This window comes from Aquarana catesbeiana, linkage group LG07, assembly GCF_042186555.1.
Source record: "Aquarana catesbeiana isolate 2022-GZ linkage group LG07, ASM4218655v1, whole genome shotgun sequence".
Lineage (NCBI taxonomy): Eukaryota > Metazoa > Chordata > Amphibia > Anura > Ranidae > Aquarana > Aquarana catesbeiana.
This window is the reverse complement of record NC_133330.1, coordinates 307,787,024-307,807,559: the sequence shown is the minus strand read 5'-3', so window position 1 is coordinate 307,807,559 and position 20,536 is coordinate 307,787,024.

Below are 20,536 nucleotides of genomic sequence, written 5' to 3'. Positions count from 1 at the left end.
AAAATCTAAAATCCCTGCATCTATAGACACCAGGGATCTAAGACTAACCCTCTCTATCCCTGTAAAGAAAAGATGAGTACACAGAATACATACCTTTTTCATACCTCCAACTTATTGAGATGGGAACCTATCAGCAAATGTATATAGGCATAGGACACACCCCTTACCACGCCCCCTTAAAAGAAGCACTTGTGGTTAAACTCACAAGTGCTTCTTTTACACTATCATAGCTCCCAACTGTCCCTGATTTCAAGGGACTGTCCCTGATTTGGAGCAATGTCCCTCTGTCCCTAATTCCTCCTCATTTGTCCCTCATTTTGGTCTGATCTATATAGATGTATATAAAATGCACTTTTTATCTATCAAAAAGTGTTTCCCAGTGCTAAACCTTTCATCTGATTTCTAAATTGCTGCATTTGTAAATGCCAAAAGCCAATTTAAAGGAATACAGGTTACTGCTAAAAAACAAAAAAAGCCTGAAAGTTTTGAAAAAAAAAGTATATAGTACTTAGTATATAATGTATAGTTTGTTCTCCAATTTTGAAAACAGGTAATTTTTCTCCTTTATTAATATGCACTGATGCGGCTGCACTTATAGGCACTAATAAGGTGGCACTGATGAGGTGGCACTGAGAAGTGGCACTGATGGGCATTGATGGTTGGCACTGATGAGCGACACTAAAGGGCACTGATAGGTGGCATTGAAGGGTACTGATAGGTGGCACTGATAGGTGGCACTGATAGGTGGCACTGATGGGTGGCACTGATGGGCACTGATAAGTGACACTGATAGGCAGCACTGATCAGTGGCACTGATGATGAGGCACTTATGGGTATTGATTGGCAGCACTGGTGGGCATTGATAGGTGGCACTGTGGGCACTGGTAGGTGCCACTGGTGGGCACTGGTAGGTGCCACTGGTGGGCACTGGTAGCTGGCACTGGTGGGTACTGATAGGTGGCACTGGTGGGCACAGACAAGGCAACGGTGGCTCTCTTTGTGAGGGACCATTGTCCCTCTGACATTAGCCGGTGATCGGCTTTTTTTTCCCCTCACGCTGTCAGCTTGCCGGCAGGTTGGCTCCGCTGGGCAAATCGCCGTAGCTGTATGTCACTCTTTTAAGACGTGACAGCAGGCGCGCGCACGTGCCGGGCGCATGTCCCTGTAGCCGTTGCACATGCCCGGTGGGCGCGATGACCGCCGGGCACCCACGATCACTCGTGACACAGTGAGAACCAAGATCTGTGTGTGTAAAGACACAAATCCCGGTTCTCTCATGGGAGAGGAGAGAGATCGAGTTCATACTAAGTATGAACACCGATCTCTCTCCTCCCCTAGTCAGTCCCATCCCCCCACAGTTAGAACACACCTAGGGAACACAGTTAACCCCTTGATCGCCCCCTAGTGTTAACCCCTTCCCTGCCAGTGACATTTATACATTAATCAATGGCTTTTTTTAGCTCTGATTGCTGTATAAATGCCAGTTTGTCGCCATTCCATGGGCTTGTGCAATTTTAAAGCATGACATGTTAGATATATTCTTACTTGGTGTAACATTATCTTTTATATATTACAAAAAAAAATGGGTATTATATTATGTTTGTGGCACTACAATTCATTTTAAAGTGTATTTTTTTACTGAAAATTTGCTTTGATAAACAGGCCTATGCCTACAAACGTATAAATTTGGGTGTTCTAAGTAATTTTCTAGCAAAAAAAATGCAGGTTTTTACATGTATGTGAGAAATGTAAAAATTGGCCCGGTTTTGAAGTGGTTAAAGAGAAACCATCACAGCGCCATTGTCACCTGTCAGTAAACATTTATGAGAAATTGGTACGATCTGCTTTTTATTTTATATAAAAAAAATACTCTTCTCAGATTGTTATTTATAGGAATGTTTTTGGCTGGTGCGGATATTTTGGAAGAGAAATGTTACATCATGTTTTCCTTTCTCTCTGGTTTCAGTTATTTCAAGAATATCCAGGTGTTTCTGGGCTGAATTTCTTTGCAGGGATTACATTTGGGCCCAGAAAACAATTTTAACCATCACATATTATGTTTCTATAAGGCTAAAATAGACTTTTAAAATATGTTAGCTGCTTCACCTCCTATACCCGGACAAATCAAACACGTTTGTGAATAAAAACTTTCACCTTTTTATCTTCTTCTTCCTGTCCTTTAAGCTCTGTATTCTATTGTGATCATCAGGGATCCCGCCAGTACAAATTTCTTTCAATTTCCTATGTGTGTATGACCATGTAATAAAAAAGAAGACACCCCCCCAGCATCCCATCACATGTGCATGCTCCCTTTGCAATTGGTTGGCAGAGAGGAAACAAGCACATCGGTTTGTTCACACAGACGCATTTGGGCTATGCTGGCATCTATTTCCAGCACAGCCCCAATGTATAGGTAAGACAAAATTCCTTGTTTTTTGCGGTGTTGGTTCACATAAAATTGCTGCTGTGATGTGCGCTAAAAAAAAAGTCCAGCATGCAGTATTTTTTTTTCACCGCAGGGAGTTGTGCAGCAAACCATCGCAACACTGGTGTGGCAAATAAAACCGTATTAATAAGTCTCTCATGACATTTCAATAAAGTTCTTTGGAAAAACGGTGAAGCGCGATGCGCCAAGATCATCCATCGATCAGCATGGCCTATTGGCGTTAGCAAGTCGTAAAGGCAAAAGTTTTTTTTTTAAATCTTAATGCATTCTATATATTAATATAAGAAACCTTCTGTGTGCAGCAGCCCCCCCCCCCCCAGCACCCCCTACCCCAATCTGTCCGACTGTCCCTTAATCTATCCATCTTTAGTCGATCCCTGAAAACCCTTCTCTTCAAAGAATCAGCTCATCCCCCCACAGCTATTACCTTTTGTATCAATTGACCCTTCCTTATTAGATTGTAAGCTCTAATGAGCAGGGCCCTCTGATTCCTCTTGTACCAAATTGTAATGTAACTGTAATGGCTGCCTTTATTTGTTGCTGCGCAAACTGTTGGTGCTATATAAAACCTGTATAATAATAATAATTGTAGCAATAACTCTCGTGGAGCTGCTGGTTTAAACGGGCTTGTTACCTTCACTCTCGACACCTCTGTTTCACCGGCACTGGGTCTAGGGTTCCATTGAGTTTACCTCTGGACGATTTAAGCACCAAACACCAAAACGTAGATTTTTCCAATGCTTTAATAGAAGGATTAAGGGAAGTAGCAGGAAAGAGGTAGTAGGAAAGCTGCAGGGAAGCTCAAATACCTTTCCGTTGTATTTTTTCAGAACATTCTTTGTAATTGAACACTTGAAATTGAATAGTCCCCCTTTCGTAGGACTCAATCTTTGCCCGCCTGGATAGACATCTCTCACTTGCCTAGCAGGCGGAACGCAGCACGAACAAAAGTCTCTGCCACAGACTTATCTGGAATAAAACCCGTACGATCCTCTGCCGCAGGATGTATTGGTTTGTGGTGAAAGTCAGATACAGTACTTGAACCTTTAAGCCAACCCGGCAGTACTATACTGTAAGATTACTTCAGAATGCGTCCTCCAACCGAGTCACCAGGTCCCTCTCCAGACCAGCACTCTGCATGATCCTTCCATGACGGGTCCTCCCCTGGGATCTTCCTGGTTGTCCAGCTTCTTTACTCAAGAAAGACAGCTCAGGACCATTCCTCCGCTGCTGTGGTAGGCCCCAGACAGGCTCCTGGGCCCACCCACACGCCACAGCGACGCGGGCCTCCGGAACGGAGGACCACGAGGTGGTATTCCTAGTGCATGCCTGTCGGCCAGGAGGGCCAGCAGGTGGCTGAAAACGAACCCTAAAACATGGCGTCTGTCCCATAAATACCCTCTCCCAGAATGCAACTCGGAGGACCACCTCCACCGAGTTTTCTCCGGGAAAGAGGAGCACTCATAACACGTTGCTTTTCCAACACCTGCCGACAGTGACAACGTCACCCACCGGCACAATGTGGAACTGCATGCAACGTCAGCCAAGCTGGAACAGAGGCAAATTTAACTTCCTATAACAAGGGACACACTAAATTTACCTATCAGCGGTAGATAAAATCTACCAGCGCTACATAATAATTATAATAATAATACTTACCCGAGTCCCATCTCTGTCCAGCGATGTCCACGATTCCCTCGGCCATTCGGGACTCTCCTCCTGAAAGGCTGAGACACAGCAGTTGTGCCATTGCCTCCTGTGGCTGTCAATCAAAGTCAGCTAGTCAATCAGAGGAAAGAGGGGGCGGGGTCAAACGGCAGCTCCATGTCTGAATGGACACACGCAGCTGCAACTCGGTTCGGGTGCCCCCATAGCAATCTAAATGAAAAAAGAGAAGAAAAAAGGAAACTAATGCTCATCCAAACTAGTCCTGATTAAATAGGTTTCAGAGATGTGTATAATTGTACACACACATCACTACAAATTACAACCTACATCATAGTCTACAGATACCGTCACCTGGAAATTAATAACATGAAACTCCATGATATTAATCCTCTGAATATATAGGCACATACACAAAAAACGGGAAAGATTCCCAAAGATATTCTTCAAAGAGGATACACCGGTTTAGGGACTAATAATCTTTATTTAATATCCACCATATATTTATTATGTAGAAAAATGTATATATAACTACCCTCCCCCAACACAAATAATTAAGATGAAGACAAAGAGAGTCTTAATGAGATGCCGGTGTCCACCATACCCAGCCATACACTGCTTACATCCATCCCATGCATACGAGTCAACTCAAAAAAGTGTTTTGGTAATTAAAGGCTTCATTTAACCAGAAAGGGATATAAGTGTGCTATACTGGTTCTGTTAGGTAAAACGTCTCAGCCTATATATACACAGCTTATTTATATTGAGAGTTTGTTAGCTCCATTTAGGAAAAAAGTGCTTGTGCTTAGTATGGTTTTGCCAATTTCCATTTAGGCTTTAAAATTAGCCAAAAAAAAAAAAAAGGAGGCAAAGAAGAGAAAAGGAGTTAATTTGTGGAGGGCTTTGCAAAGAAACAGTCATTGTGCACTTATCATATATGTATATTTTTTAGGGCACAGACTGGTAAGTATGAAGGTGACAACAGACAAGGGAACAAAGAATAGTTTTTTCTCTGAATAGACTTCCCCTTTAATTTTCGGGGGCTGATACAGCTCACCGTTTTGATGTCTTGCTCTGTGTCTTTTATTCCTTTTATTTTAAGTCCATGTGTGTGGCCCAGCCACTTAGATGGTGAAATATAGAAAGGAGATCATCAGAATGGCTTCAGACAACGATCTTTGCTTCAACACATGAAGATGTGTATACCTCCAGGTATTTCTCCAGGTGGATTACCTTGTAGCGGTATCTCAGGTACATCCACACGCCATACTAGCAGTGTAAAGCTGATCCATCCAGGTTTACCAGTCTGATGCTGGGGACTGGGGATGTATACTGGGGAGGACTCAGGTTGGTTGGATGTGGTTCGCTGTATAGGCGGACAGACCGGTGCTCACACCACAAAAGACGTGATGCTGTCTTGCTTCTTGCGTACATGTTTCGCTTGTGACCAACCTTCCTCAGAGCATACTGCCATAGCAATCTGCTTGCTGTGGGGGGCACCTGACAGGAGGGAGGGGCTAAGAGCAGTGAAGAGGGACCCGAGAAGAGCATGACCTGGGTGGCTCTGTGCAAAACCAACTTCACAGGGCAGGTAATGTTTGTTAGTTAATTTTTATTTTTAAAACAAGACTTTGCAATCACTTTAAAGTGATTGTAAAGTCTGTATAAAAAACATGTTATACTTACCTGCTCTGTGAAATGGTTTTGCCCAGAGAAGCCCAGATCCTCCTCTTCCTTCAGTCCCTCTTTGGCTCTCCTGGCCCCTCCCTTCTGTCGAGTGCCCCCACAGCAAGCCAAGCCAAGTCAAAGCTCCCTGTGTCCATTTAGACACGGAGCCCTGGTTTGGCCCCGCCCCTCTATCTCCTGATTGGCTAACTGACTTTGATTGACAGCAGTGGGAACCAATGGCACCCCGGCTGTGTCTCAGCCAATCAGGAGGGAGAGTCCCGGATGGCCGAAGCACTCGTGGACATCACTGGATAGATATGGGGCTCAGGTAAGTATTAGGGGGGGTGGGGCAGCTACTGTCTACTATCTTAATGCATAAAATGCAAAAAGGTAAAAAACCTTTTGCCTTTACAAGCTCTTTAACCGCTTCCGGACCAGCCGCCGCAGTTATACTACAGCAGGTTGGCTCCCCTGCGCGAGCCGTCATAGCTGCACGTCGGCTCTTTAAGAAGCCTCCGGCTGGGCAGGCACGCCTAAAGCCTGTTCCCGGAGCTGATGCGAGTACCCAGCGGCGCGATGACCGCCGGGCACACACGATTGCTCGTTACAGAACGAGTACGGGGATGTGTATGTATAAATCCCAGTTCTCTCAGGGGAGAGGAGACAGATCTGTGTTCATACTAAGTATGAACACTGATCAGTCTCCTCCCCTAGTCAGTCCCATCCCCCCTACAGTTAGAACACACCTAGGGAACACAGTTAACCCCTTGATCGCCCCCTATTGTTAACCCCTTCCCTGCCAGTGTAATTTATACAGTAATCAGTGCATTTTTATATCGCTGCATAAATGTCACGGGTCCCAAAAATGTGTCAAAAGTGTCCGATTTGTCTGCTGCAATATCGCATTCCTGATAAAAATCACAAATCACCACCATTACTAGTAAAAAAAGATATAATAAAAATGCCATAAATCTATTCCCTATTTTGTAGACACTATAACTTTTGCGCAAACCAATCAATATACGCTTATTGCGATTTTTTTTTTTTACCAAAACTAAGTAGAAGAATACATATCTGAGAAACTGAGGAAAAAAAATTGTTTTTTTTTAAATGAAATTTGGGATATTTATTATAGCAAAAAGTAAAAGATAGTGTTTTTTTTTTCAAAATTGACGCTATTCTTTTGTTTATAGTACAAAAAATAAAAACCGCAGAGATGATCAAATACCACCAAAAGAAAGCTCTATTTGTGGGGAAAAAAAGACGTCAATTTTGTTTGGGTACAACGTCGCACGACCACGCAATTGTCAGTTAAAGCGACGCAGTTCCGTATCGCAAAAAATGGCCTGGTCATTGAGCAGCCAAATTTTCCAGGGCTGAAGTGGTTAAAGAAGTTGTAAAATCACATAACACAATTACTTGTATCCTTTTTGTTTTAGCAAGATACACTGTATTGTCAAAAATATTGGGACACCTGCCTTTACACGTACATGAACTTTAATGGCATCCCAGTCTTAGTCCGTAGGGTTCAATATTGAGTTGACCCACCCTTTGCAGCTATAACAGCTTCAACTCTTATGGGAAGGCTGTCCACAAGGTGTCTGTGGGAATGTTTGACCATTCTTCCAGAAGTGCATTTGTGAGGTCAAGCACTGATGTTGGATTGGAAGCCCTGGCTCTCTGTCCCTGCTCTAATTCATTGCAAAGGTGTCCTTTTTTTAAATTAATTTTAATATATTGAAGTTATTCATATAAGATACAGAAATATTGGACATCAAGTATTGTAATCGGTGACATTAATGCATATTCGAGATCCCAAAGGTGTTCTATCGGGTTGAGGTCAAGACTTTGTAAAGGCCAGTCATGTTCCTCCACCCCAAACTCGCTCATCAATGTTTTTATGGACCTTGCTTTGTGCATTGGTCCAAATCATTTGGTGGAGAGGGGATTATGGTGTGGGGTTGTTTTTCAGGGGTTGGGCTTGGCCCCTTAATTCCAGTGAAGGGAACTCTTAAGGCGTCAGCATACCAAGACATTTTGGACAATTTCATGTTCTCAACTTTGTTGGAACAGTTTGGGGACGGTCCCTTCCTGTTCCAACATGACTGCACACCAGTGTACAAAGCAAGGTCCATAAAGACATGGATGAGTGAGTAGCACTATGCTACTGATCATGCTTTAAAGGAACAGGAACATTCTTTTTTGTTTTTTTAGGGTTACAACCACTTTAAGGGATGTTGTGCTTGCTTGCTTTCATGTAAAAACTCTAAAATGACCCTGTTAGATGTATGATCGAAAGAGTCAGCGAAGAAAAAGGCACTTAGGTAGCTTGATTGGCAGAGGCTCGTGATGTGGTTCTTCAAGGATACGCTTGAGTCGTCTGCTTTAGTAAAAGATCCAGTTACTTCATTTCACCAAATGTTATGCATTTTGTGGCTTTAAATTGCCACTTCCTCAGTTCAAGGTAATAAATTTGGTATCTAGTATCAGCTGGTAGTGAGGTCCACTTGGGAAATATTTTTTTTTTTTCCAAATTTTCTGTCTTTTTTTCGTTTACCAAAAAAAAAAAAAAAAACAGTGGTGATTAAATACCACCAAAAGAAAGCTCTATTTGTGTGAAAAAAATTATAAAAATTTTGTTTGGGTACAGTGTTACATGAGCGTGCAATTGTCATTCAAAATGCAACAGCGCTGAAAGTTGAAAACTGGTCTGGGCAGGAAGGGGGTAAAAGTGAGCAAGTGGTTAACAAAGCAGACTCATTCATGCCTATCCTTTGAACAACCACATCGGGCTCCTATGCCAATCAAACTACCTAAGGACCCTTTTGTGCGCTGACTCTTCCTACCACTTAGTTTACCCACCTGAGAACCCCCAAAGAGCACCCAGGATGGGAATGCTCAATTCATAGAGAATGACCACACTGACCCTGCGTGGAGACACTTTTATCCACCGGCGCACTAAGAAGGTCGCGTGTTCCCCCTTAGTTGGGTGACCGCAGCCTCAACAGTTGTAAGTTAATTTTGACCTTTTATTGTGGAAGCACTGCATTCTTGTTTTCAAATTAATCTACTACACTATAATGGCTCTCCCGCCTGCCTCTCTTTTCTTTTTTGGTGGAAAATCTGAGCTTACCAGAAACCCCTGTCCAGCTCCTCAGGATCCTTCGGTCACCGATCTACCACCATTGGATGCCTGCATGTACTCTCAGATCCCAGACCTCACACCTGTGCGATTTAGTCTTGGTTCACACTATGAACTGCATATGAATCGCACAGGAACTGCACCACAATCCTGTTCAATTCACATGTGATTCGGTGTGGTGCAATTTGAGCCCTTTCATTAGAATGGGCACTGCAATTTGGAACTGCCACCAGATTGCATGGTACTATCCAGTGCAATCTGGTGAAGGCAAACGCATTGCGTTTGCAACCTGCATTTGGGGTGTCGTTAAGATTGCACTAATGGGGGGGGGCGTGACCGGTAGCTAACCTATATGGACACTTAGGAGCTCAGCTCTCCCTCAGCCCACAGCCACACAGAATTTTTTGGGGACTTTTTAAGCCTGCTACATGGGCAGATCCAGGACCACCCGCTCCGCCAAAGCCAGTGGATCCTCCCAACCTCACGCAGGGTTCCTCCACCAGCCTCTGAGACTATTTTACACTGGCCAACATGCCGCTGGGCGGAGCAGACAAGATGGCACCGGATCCCTCTCCCTCCTACTCTCACATCTCTCCACGGCCCTCCTCTCTGGCCTTGGTAACAGATTGGGCCCCACAGACCTCTCACTGCCGACCCAGGAAGTCAGACATCTACCAATTTTAGCAGGAGTGGTGAGTTCTTCTCACCCGGTGGCCTCCCTCACTGCTGGGCCATGTGGAGCACAGGACATGTCACCCGGTCAGGCCCCGCTGTCCTATACACAATGGACACCTTCCCCCACCTGCTGAGGATGGCTTCTGACCCCTGCCTACATGGGGAAAGCCCTGGATCCCCTACACCATCAGACTGCTCTATGGACTCTCTTGCTCCACTTGACCCAATGCATCCCCCGGGCCTGTCGTACACCAGCAGCCAGGCCTGCGGGAGTTATTCATCCCACCATGCTTCCACCTCAGTGCCAGTATCTCCCAAGTCTGAGAGACAATCTCGATCAGGGGACACCAGCTCCTTCAGAGGTACTGCTGAGCCCTCTGTGCCTTATACCCACGCTACACACTCTCCTGCTCCATTCCAACAAAGAGGGCCTATTGCAACTGTCTCCTCTTCTCCAAATACCATTGTCTGGTATGAACCATGGGATCCTTCCCTGCTGGCTGTACCCCAAGCACAGCATGCTGTCTTGGCAGCACCACAGATGCCGCCCTCCTCCTCTCACCCGCCGTTGCAGATGGCAACAACTGCCTCTATCTCCCAAATACCTCCTGCATGGCATTCTTATCTCCAAGCTATTCCAACTAAGTAGGATTTTAAGCAGTTAGTAGAAGATGTTAAATCCACATGCCGTACTGAAATCCAAGCCCTTCATATGGACCTTAAGCACCTTGTGGACATGGTGGAGAAGGCGGAAGAGGAGATCCAGGAAACCCAATTGGCAGTCTATCGCACTCAACTCCAAAGGGAAGGACCATCCTCTCCTCTTGGGAGATATGCAATGCCATGTTGAGGACCTGGATAATAGGTGGCACAGAAATAATATCTGTGTACGGGGCCTTCCGGAACCGGATGGCTGTGAAGATCTACAGTTTACCTTACAAACTTTATTTAACAACTTATTGGCTGAGCCTCCTACTAAATACATTGAGATGGACAGAGCCCATTGTGCCCTACATCCTAAAGGTCCCGCGTCTAAGCCACGTGACATTATTTGCAGGGTCCACTCTTACTCTTTGAAAATGGACATTATGTGCAAAGCCCGTTCCTCCCCAAAAAAGTGGTATTTGAAGATACCCAGGTACAGCTATACCCAGATCTCTCTTGGATCACTCTTCAAAAATGTAGACTTCTGCAGCCCCTTCTGCATACACTACAGGAAGCGGACATTATCTACCATTGGGGATTTCCTTTCAGCCTCCCTGCAAAGCGACAGGGTAAGTTTGCAGTATTGCGTTACCCAGAATATCTTGCTACATTTTGTGATACCCTGGAGATACTGGTCCCTCAGGTTCTGGAAGGGGACCTAGTGTCCACCCCACCTCCGCTACCCACAGGTTTCCCCAGCTAAATGGCCTAGGGGTCTGGACACTCCCTGCAAGTCCACTAAACACAGAAATGGGTGAAATGCCCCTGGTTTTAACTCCTGTTGTACATTTTCCTTGCCTAAACTTACACTTGACTGCTTGTGGTTATACCCTACTCATTAGCATTCCAATAGTTTCCCCTTTGTCCCTTAGCCTCATCAGTTTCACATAATAGGCTTGCTTCGGCTGAGACCTGAGAGCGGTTGGTTCTTCTATCACTGACCCCCTCCTGCTAATTGTTCAAAGTTCACCTTTTTTTTTCACCTCTGTGCCCCATGACCCTCTTTTTGGTCGGGTGGACATATAGGAACTCGCATAGTTTTAGGCCTGATAGGCCTGCTACAGTTTGTTCATAATGCTTGTTGCATTTTCTTAATTTTTTTCTTGTGCTAACCCTTTCTTTCTTCTCCAGTCTTCTTCTCCTCTCTCTTCTTTATTGGCTCATCATGTGGCTCTATCCATCCGCTCGGATTTCTTCCTGGAGAATAAGTCCTCCTGGCTCTCGCAATATGGCCGGCCTGCTGCCGGATCAGATAAGTGTGGTTTTCTCTGCTTTTATGGTTAAGGTTTTATCTCTAAATGTCCATGGCCTAAACTTGAAAAGAAAGAGGCATCTGGCACTTAGGGAGTTTAAACAGTCGGGGGTTGACGTAATTTTGGTTCAAGAGATTAATTTCAAAAGCGGGGCCTCTTTCGCATTTGCATCCAAATACTACCCTCGTGCCTATCAGGCTTCTAACTCTGGTAAGAGAGCTGGCTATATTTTTCAAACGTGGCTCCCCTTTCACCTGTTCACCTGGCAAATGCAAGCAGTCACCTTTTGCGCCCTATATGCTCCGAAAGTCCGACAGATTCGGTTTTTGACAAGAGTTTTTTCCCATCTTTTTTGTTCAGACCATGGATATCTGATAATAGGGGGAGACTTTAATCTACCCCATTCTACTGCTCTCGATCACCATATGGTGGAACCCTGGGGCTCGTAAGCTCGAATCCATAGAGACTCACAGCTTCTTCATCAACTTACTAGGAGATATGCTCTTTTCGACGCCTGGCGGGTTCTCTATTCTGGGGATCGACAGTATAAATTTTATTCAGCTCCTCACTGCACACATCCCCATATAGATTACTTTTTTGTCAACAACTCTACACTTAGAATTACTCAGTCTGCGCGCATACTTCCAATCTCCTGGTCTGATCAAGCCCCTATTTTGTTCACACTATCCTTAGGTACCCCTAATTGTAGACCCTGCCACTGGCAGCTGAAGAACTTTCTTCTTCAACATCCTCCCTCCTCCCTCTAAGTCTGATTTGGAGTCCTCTCTGAAATTATATTTAGCTGAAAACCAAACCCCTGACATAGCCCTCTCTACCGTCTGGGAAGCCCATAAGGAGGTCTTTTGGGGGCGGTGCATTGAAATGTCCTCGGCTATGAAAAAGGATATGGCTGTTAAACTAAAAACTGAAAAAGAACTTAGGGCCCTAGAATGTCAACTGCAATCCACCCTATCTCTGCCTTTGCTTATAATAGTTATCTGCTTATGCATGTCTCTTAAAGATCTGGCACTGAGCCAAGTAGAAAAGCCATGGGCAGGCTGAAGCAGTTATTTTATGACAAAGGTATCAAGGTTCACTCTCTCCCAGCTAGAAAGTTGCATGACCGAACCCATATGACAGCTCCACACAAAATGAATCGCTTCCGGACCAGCCGCCGCAGTTTTACTGCAGCAGGTTGGCTTCCCTGCGCCAAACCACGTTACTGTATGTGGTCTTGCGGGGTCCGGATAGCAGGCGCGGAGGTAGCTGATGCTGGTGGCCGACGGTCACGATGACTGCCGGCCATGAGTGATGGTGACCAGGAGACACAGAACAGGGATGAGTGTGTGTAAACACACACTTCCCTGTTCTGTTCTGTTCTTACAGGAATGACAGAGCGTGTGTTCCTATTAGCTAGGAACCACGATCTGTCACTTCCTGTAGTTAGTCCCTTCCCCTTCAGTTAGAATCACCTCCCAGGGAACACAGTTAACCCCTTCACTGCTAGTGACATTTTTACAGTAATTAATGCATTTTTAATTGCAATGATCGCTCTCTTAATGCAAATGGTTGCAAAAATGTGTCAAAATTTTCCGATGTGTCCGCCATAATGTTGCAGTCGTGATAAAAATCACAGATCGCTGCCATTACTAGTAAAAAAATAATAATAATAAAAATGCTATAAATCTATTCCCTATTTTATAGACGCTATAACTTTTGCACATCCAATCAATATACGCTTATTGCGATTTTTTTTTACCAAAAATATGTAGAAGAATACATATCAGCCTAAACTGAGGAAAATAATTGTTTTTTATATATTTTTGGGGGGATATTTATTCTAGCAAAAAGTAAAAAAAAAAATGCGTTTTATTCAAAATTGTCACTCTTTTTTTTGTTTATAGCACAAAAAATAAAAACCGCAGAGCCAATTACATACCACCAAAATAAAGCTCTATTTGTGGGGAAAAAGGGACGGCAAGTTTGTTTGGGTACAACGTCGCACGACCGTGCAATTGTCAGTTAAAGTGACGCAATGCCGAATCACAAAAAGGGCTCTGGTCAGGAAGGGGGTAAATTCTTCCAGGGCTGAAGTGGATCCCTTTTCGGGATATAAAATAAACGCAGCTAAGTCGGAGGCCCTCCCAGTTAACATACCAGAGGCCAAGTTAAACACTTATCATCTTGTTTTCCTTAGGCTTGGAAATCCATTGCCTTAAAATATTTGGGTCTTTATTACCCGTCTTTCTATACACTGTACCAGGAAAAAGTTCCCCCTCTTTATTGGCTAATTAGGTCAAAGGTGCAACAATGGAAGAAGCATTATATCTACTTTCTGGGGCATATTGCCTCCATTAAGATGACCATTCTTCCAAAACTTTTGTATTTATTCCAAACATTACCTATTTCTGTCCCCCTGGTACTTCTGAGAAAACTGCAAGCAGATCTGCCACAATATGTTTGGAGCTACAAAAGGCCTAGGATGCCCCACTCGGTACTTATGGCATCACGTTCTGATGGTGGCCTAGCGTTCCCTAACCTTATAAGGTATTACCAAGCAGCCCAATTACATGCGGTTGCCTCTTGGTTTACTCAGCGTTCCTACAACAAATGGACGGAAATCCTAATCAAAAAGCTATGGCTAGCGCCTTTACATCCTAATAACCTACTTGGGAATGCGAATGCGGAGGTGGATCCTAGTCGCTTGCTGGGGGCCATGTCCCAGCTTAGGACAATTTGGCGCTTTCTCTCCCACCAATATGTGCTTAAATCTGAAAAATCTGTGATGACCTCCTTTCTCTACAACCCTAAGATGCCTGACAGCCTTACCTTCCCGATGTCCTCTCCCTAGGCATCGAGGAACCTGTTCCATTTTGGCCATTTAGTAGACCCTAGGTCTCACAAATTATTGCCATTTGCTGAACTTCAGGATAAATTAAATTTGCCTGTTCTATGAATACTTGCAGATTCGCCATTATGCCCAACGTATAACCTCAAACTTGCAATTTTCCTCTCTGTTCTCTTTTGAACGTATAATTTTGTAAGGCCCAAGGTAAACACTCATACATGCTCCGTTGGGAGAGGGCGATAGGTGAAGAAATTCCTCTGGAGGTGTGGCAGGTGATCTGGTCTCAGGCAGTTAAAAGTTCTCTCTGTACTGTTTATAAGGAAAATGCGTATAAACTCCTCTACTTTTGGTACCTGACACCGGATGTGCTTCACACTATCTACCCTACTAGCTCTGATCGTTGTTGGCATTGTAACAGGGATAACGGTACCCCCCTCCATATATCCTGGAATTGTCCACTGATTACCCCATTTTGGCACTCAATTCAACAGCTGCTGGGTCGCCTTTTTGAGGTATCTGTCCCTATGTCAACAAAACTTTTTTTGCTGGACCATTCCCCACTAAAAATTTCTAAACCCTCAGGGGCGTGGCCTGGCCGGAGACCGAGATGGCAGCATAACTTGTGAGCTCCTGCGACCCGGGAATAGAATCTAACCTAATAGACTGCCTACATTTGAGAGCCATCATGAATAGATCCACCCGGAGCTCCTCGGTAACCCGTACAACCATGGATCCAGGTACCCAGCTTAGCAGAAACATACCGGAGCTGTTCCGGACCCAAAAACAACCACTCCACGCCGTACAGGCCCAATCCCCAGCCTCGCCTAATTCCCAGCATGGAGACACGAAGGGGAATTCACATACTCCTAGCCTACTCGATTTAGAGAAGGTGGCCTCAGATATAAAGAATACCGTCACGGCAGCGATTGCTGATTTAAAGTCAGACCTACAGGTAATGGCACACCGAATAGAGCAAACCACCGTGACACATGCAGCAGCCATTCGACAGGTCCAACACACATACGACGCACAGCTTTCCCACATGTATGACCTCCACAGACACATCGAAGACCTCGATAATCGAGGCAGGAGGCACAACATAAGGGTAAGGGGTGTACCTGAAAGCACAGATCCGGGTTCGATCCAACAAACAATCTGCACAATCTTTAATGATTTGATAGATCGACCCGCAGACTCACCGATCGAAATGGAAAGGGCACACCGGGCTCTACGTCCCCAACCCCGTGAAAATGAACCACCAAGGGACATAATATGTTGTGTTGTTAACTTCCCACTTAAGGAGGAGATCCTCCGCAAAGCCAGGGAGAAAGGCCGCATTCTCCATAATGGCGCAGAAATTAAATTATTTCAGGACCTGTCCCAAATAACTTTACAAAACAGGAGAGCTTTGCGCCCCCTGCTGGATGCTCTCCGTTCCCGAAATATCCAATATCGCTGGAAGTTCCCCTTTGCCCTATCTGCGTCCGCCAGGGGACGCTCTGCTTTACTCCGCACCCCGGAAGATCTACAAAGTTTCTGCGACCAACTCGACCTTCCTAACATTGAACTACCGGAATGGGGCTCTTTCTACTTTCCAGCTGAACCGTGGCTCCCGGTGTCGCTCAACCCCTCCCCTAAAGCACGAAGGCAGCGATCGCGCAGACACCGAACAGATGGATCTTCTCCAACCCCAAGATCGTCTCGTCGGGATTTGTACCAGCGAGGTCCAAGTTCCCCCGGCTCACCTCCAGGGAGAAGGGCTCCACCGGAAGCATGAACTGCACACCACGACACTGCCATGGACTACCGCCTGTGAGTATGACCTAAAGTTCAGAGACATCATACCTCCATCACCACCTCCTAAGGGAAGCTGATCCCCGGACATACTCCGTACACTCCTAACGTTACATCGTACGCCCGTGCTCTTAAGTCCCCCAACATGTATCCCTCACTCACTGGGTAGTTTGGACGCGACGCGGCCATAGACATAGCAATGTGTTTTGCTTTTTGCTTTTTTTTTTTTTTTTTTTTTTTTTTTTTTTTTGTTTTTGATGGTTTTTTTTTGGTGCACATAGCACACACCTGGACCGTGTTCCACCTAAAGCGAGAAGAAGAAACATATGCTTTACTGACGTCTTACCTACCCCACCACACATTGTTGGGGTCCGCGGAAAACAAACTTATGGCTCTTCCTTATCTAACACAGGCTGCATTCAAGGAGCAACTTTAGCCTTTGCTTTATCCCCTAGGTTCTACCACGATCGTGACAGATGACATTGATCCTTCCACCTGCCTTAGAACCTTTAACTGCTTGCTCGAGCAAGAAGTAAGAACCAGGGGGATAAGTACAAACATAATCCTGTTTCCGTTTCTTTACCTTTAACGCTGAACATAAAGGGTTTAGTAGAGATAATCACCTGATGGTATAGCATTCACAAATATGTACCTGTGCAGTTAGCTGTCCCATAAACTTGGGAAATATTGGGGCAAGAAGTGACCCTGGAATTATGTTATTAGGTCTAGAGAAACCTTGTGAAGCATTTCAGCCTAGGGCGACAGGTTTTCGTTCCCCCTGGGAGTCTAAATGGGAACACAGAGCTGAACGAAAAAATTTAAAACTCAACCTTTGAACAATATTAAGTGCCTCCCTACCCCCTCAGCCCACCATCTACCATCCCCTTCCCACCCCACACTCTTCCCCACCTTCCCCATACTTACCCACTCCTTTCCCCCTTGCCCTCCCCACCCCCTCCCCTCCCTCTCCCTTGCTCCTACCCCTCCGTCCCTCCCCTCAACCTTTTCCAAAACCTATTCCCCCCAGGAATTTACTCTAAATTACTCTAAACTACTGATAGTGATTAGGAGGGTAAGATAAGATCAATAATATTATTATTATTAACATTAATTTTAATAGCAAGGTAAAAATTTTAGGATGTACTCTAACTTTGGCATTGGATACCACTATGGTGATCCCTGGTAGTAGTCATGCTCAACATAGATTGCTTGTTCCGACCGGTATTATTGTTATTGTTTTTACTATCTTAATTGTTATACCGGATCCTGTATTACTGTATTATTGTTATCGTTATGAGTTAATAACATAGATAATAATATGCTAAATCTTGGCTCATTTATGATATCACTCTTGCTATGTAGTAGGCTCTCTATACATACCCTTAAGACCAACATACCAGTTTCCTGGGTCGTAGACGACCTGTGATTTCCGTTCATTCTCTCACCCCCACACAGCAGTCCAATCGTGGACGTTAGCTGACACCCCAGATTTTCCTCCTCCAGGTGGAATAGATACTCTATTTCCACCTCTGGTCTAACTTACTTTCCTATTTGCACTCCCCCCCCCCCCCTTTTTTTTTTTTTTTTTTTTTTTGCCTGCTCTGTCCTTTACCCCTGGTGTCTTACTTTAATTCTCTTCAGTGGACGATCCCACTTTACCCTCTAGTTTCTTGGACCCGCGCGGGCCCCCCAGACCCATCCCCCGGAGGTTTTTTGACCCACAAGATAACGGTGGTAGAGTGACTGAACTGATTCAAATTAACTATGAATTCAAAAAGAGCAGCAGCTTGCTCCCTGACATTGAAATGTATCTCCCTTAATGTTAAGGGTCTAAACCAACCGGAAAAAAGGTCGCAAGTACTAATGTCTCTCACTAAACACAAAGCACACTTTATTTTTTTACAAGAGACTCATTTTCGATCTGATGCAACCCCTAAACTCTCCAACCACATATACCGCACTGCAATCCACGCTACGAATCCTGAGGCTAAAACCAAAGGAGTCTCGATATTTATCGCTAAAAATGCTAACTTTCACCTAACAGACTCCCTCATAGACCCGGAAGGAAGATTTATTTTTCTTAAGGGGACCTACGCCTCCAAACCAATCACCCTAGCCAACATTTATTGCCCTAATGACCATCAAGTGGCATTCTTTAGGAATATATGCGACCTCCTAACCTCTTTTCGGAGAGGATTGGTTGTGTTGGGAGGGGATTTTAATGTCCCTCTACACCCGATACTAGACTCCTCCTCGGGTACATCTACCATAACATACAGAGCACTAAGACACATTAAAACGCAGCTCCATAACTTAGCCCTCCATGATGCTTGGCGGACCTTGTATCCCTCAGTCAAGGACTACACATTTTATTCAGCCCCACATCAGAAGTACTCTAGGATAGATTATTTCTTTATTTCCCAGACTGATTTGCCCACCCTCCACCAGTCCACTATAGAGCCCATGTTCCTCTCTGACCACCACCCGGTAACACTTACTTTGTCCTTCCCTGATACAGATTTCAGAACTAAGATCTGGAGATTGAATCCTTCTTTACTTAAGGATGAAGTTGCTCTAGAGCACATCCACACAAGACTCCGACAATATTTCGCTGAAAACATGAACCCAGAAATCTCACCAATCTCTATCTGGGAAGCCCACAAATGTGTTATAGGAGGGGAACTGATTTCACTAGCTGCAAAAGCTAAACGACAACAACAAGAAACTATTAATTCCCTTTTCAATACAATTAAATCTTTAGAGAAAACCCACAAACTGACACAAGCACAATCCACGCTTCAAAGCTTAACACACGCACGCACTCAGTTGCTGGAGGAGTTGGACAGAGGTGTCAAGAGAAGATACATTCTTGGCCAGAGAGTTTTCTATGAGCAGGGCAACAAGTGTGGCCGACTCTTGGCTCGGTCAATACAAAATTCTAAAAGCTCATCTATAATTCACCACATTCGGGACCCTGGGGGAACTCTCCGGACCAAGAATGAAGAAATAGCCAAGGAATTCGAGAAATTCTATTTTGGCCTTTATAATCTACAGACCAACCATTTGACTCAAACCACTCCTGAAACTCGCTCTAAACTTATTAAAGATTTTCTCTCGCAATACAGTCCAAAACCAATTACCCCCCAACAGACTCTTGACCTTGAGAATTGTATCTCGACGACAGAACTAAAGACGGCCTTGAAACAAATGAAAGTGGGCAAAAGCCCAGGCCCAGACGGTTTTACGCTCCAGTATTACCAAGCCTTCGCTGATACCCTTACGCCTAACCTTATAGAGACCTTCAATGCCTTTTCAGACCCCCAGACTAGACCAAAGGACATGCTGAAGGCTCACATAACAGTAATACCTAAGGAAGGTAAGGACCCAGAATTGGTCGCAAATTACAGACCGATATCACTTTTAAATGTTGACGTCAAATTATACGCAAAAATCCTGGCCAACAGATTATCGCCCCTCATTCCCAACCTCATCTCTCTGGACCAAGTGGGCTTTGTCCCTGGCAGAGAAGCCAGAGATAATACCATCCGCACGCTGAATCTACACCACTGGCTCACAACATCTAAGACCCAGGGATTTCTCCTTTCATTAGACGCTGAGAAGGCGTTCGACAGGGTGGCTTGGGACTACATGCGGGAGGTCCTCCTAGCTATCGGGCTGGGATGCCGCATGCTGTCGCATGTAATGGCTCTATACTCCGATCCCTCTGCAGCTGTGAGGATTAATGGCCACCTGTCGAACGCCTTCCCTATCAGCAACGGCACGCGCCAGGGATGCCCCCTTTCCCCTTTAATTTATATTTTGACTTTAGAACCCCTCCTCAACAGACTGAGAGATAATCCAAACATACAAGGGATAACAGTGAAGGAGAGGGAGTTTAAGGTAGCAGCTTTTGCTGACGACATTCTCCTATCACTAAAAACGCCCCGCATCTCCCTACCGAACCTCCTCAAAGACTTACAATCATTTGGGAAAATTTCTAACCTGAAAATTAATTATTCCAAGTCCCATGCTCTAAATATCACACTTCCTTACCAGGAAATGACCCACTGCCAGGACATGTTTCCCTTTAAATGGGAAAGGAATGTGATCACATATCTGGGCATCCAAATTCCTACCCGGCTATCTGATCTCTTCCTTGTTAACCATCATCCGGCAATTATGAAGACCCAAAAACTCTTAAAGGAGTGGTCAGGTTTAAATGTTTCATGGTTTGGTCGCTCTGCCCTGATCAAGATGATAATCCTACCTCGTATACTTTACTTAATGCAAGCAGTCCCGATCTCGTTATCGGCATCTTTTTTTGCGACCTATCGGAGGGC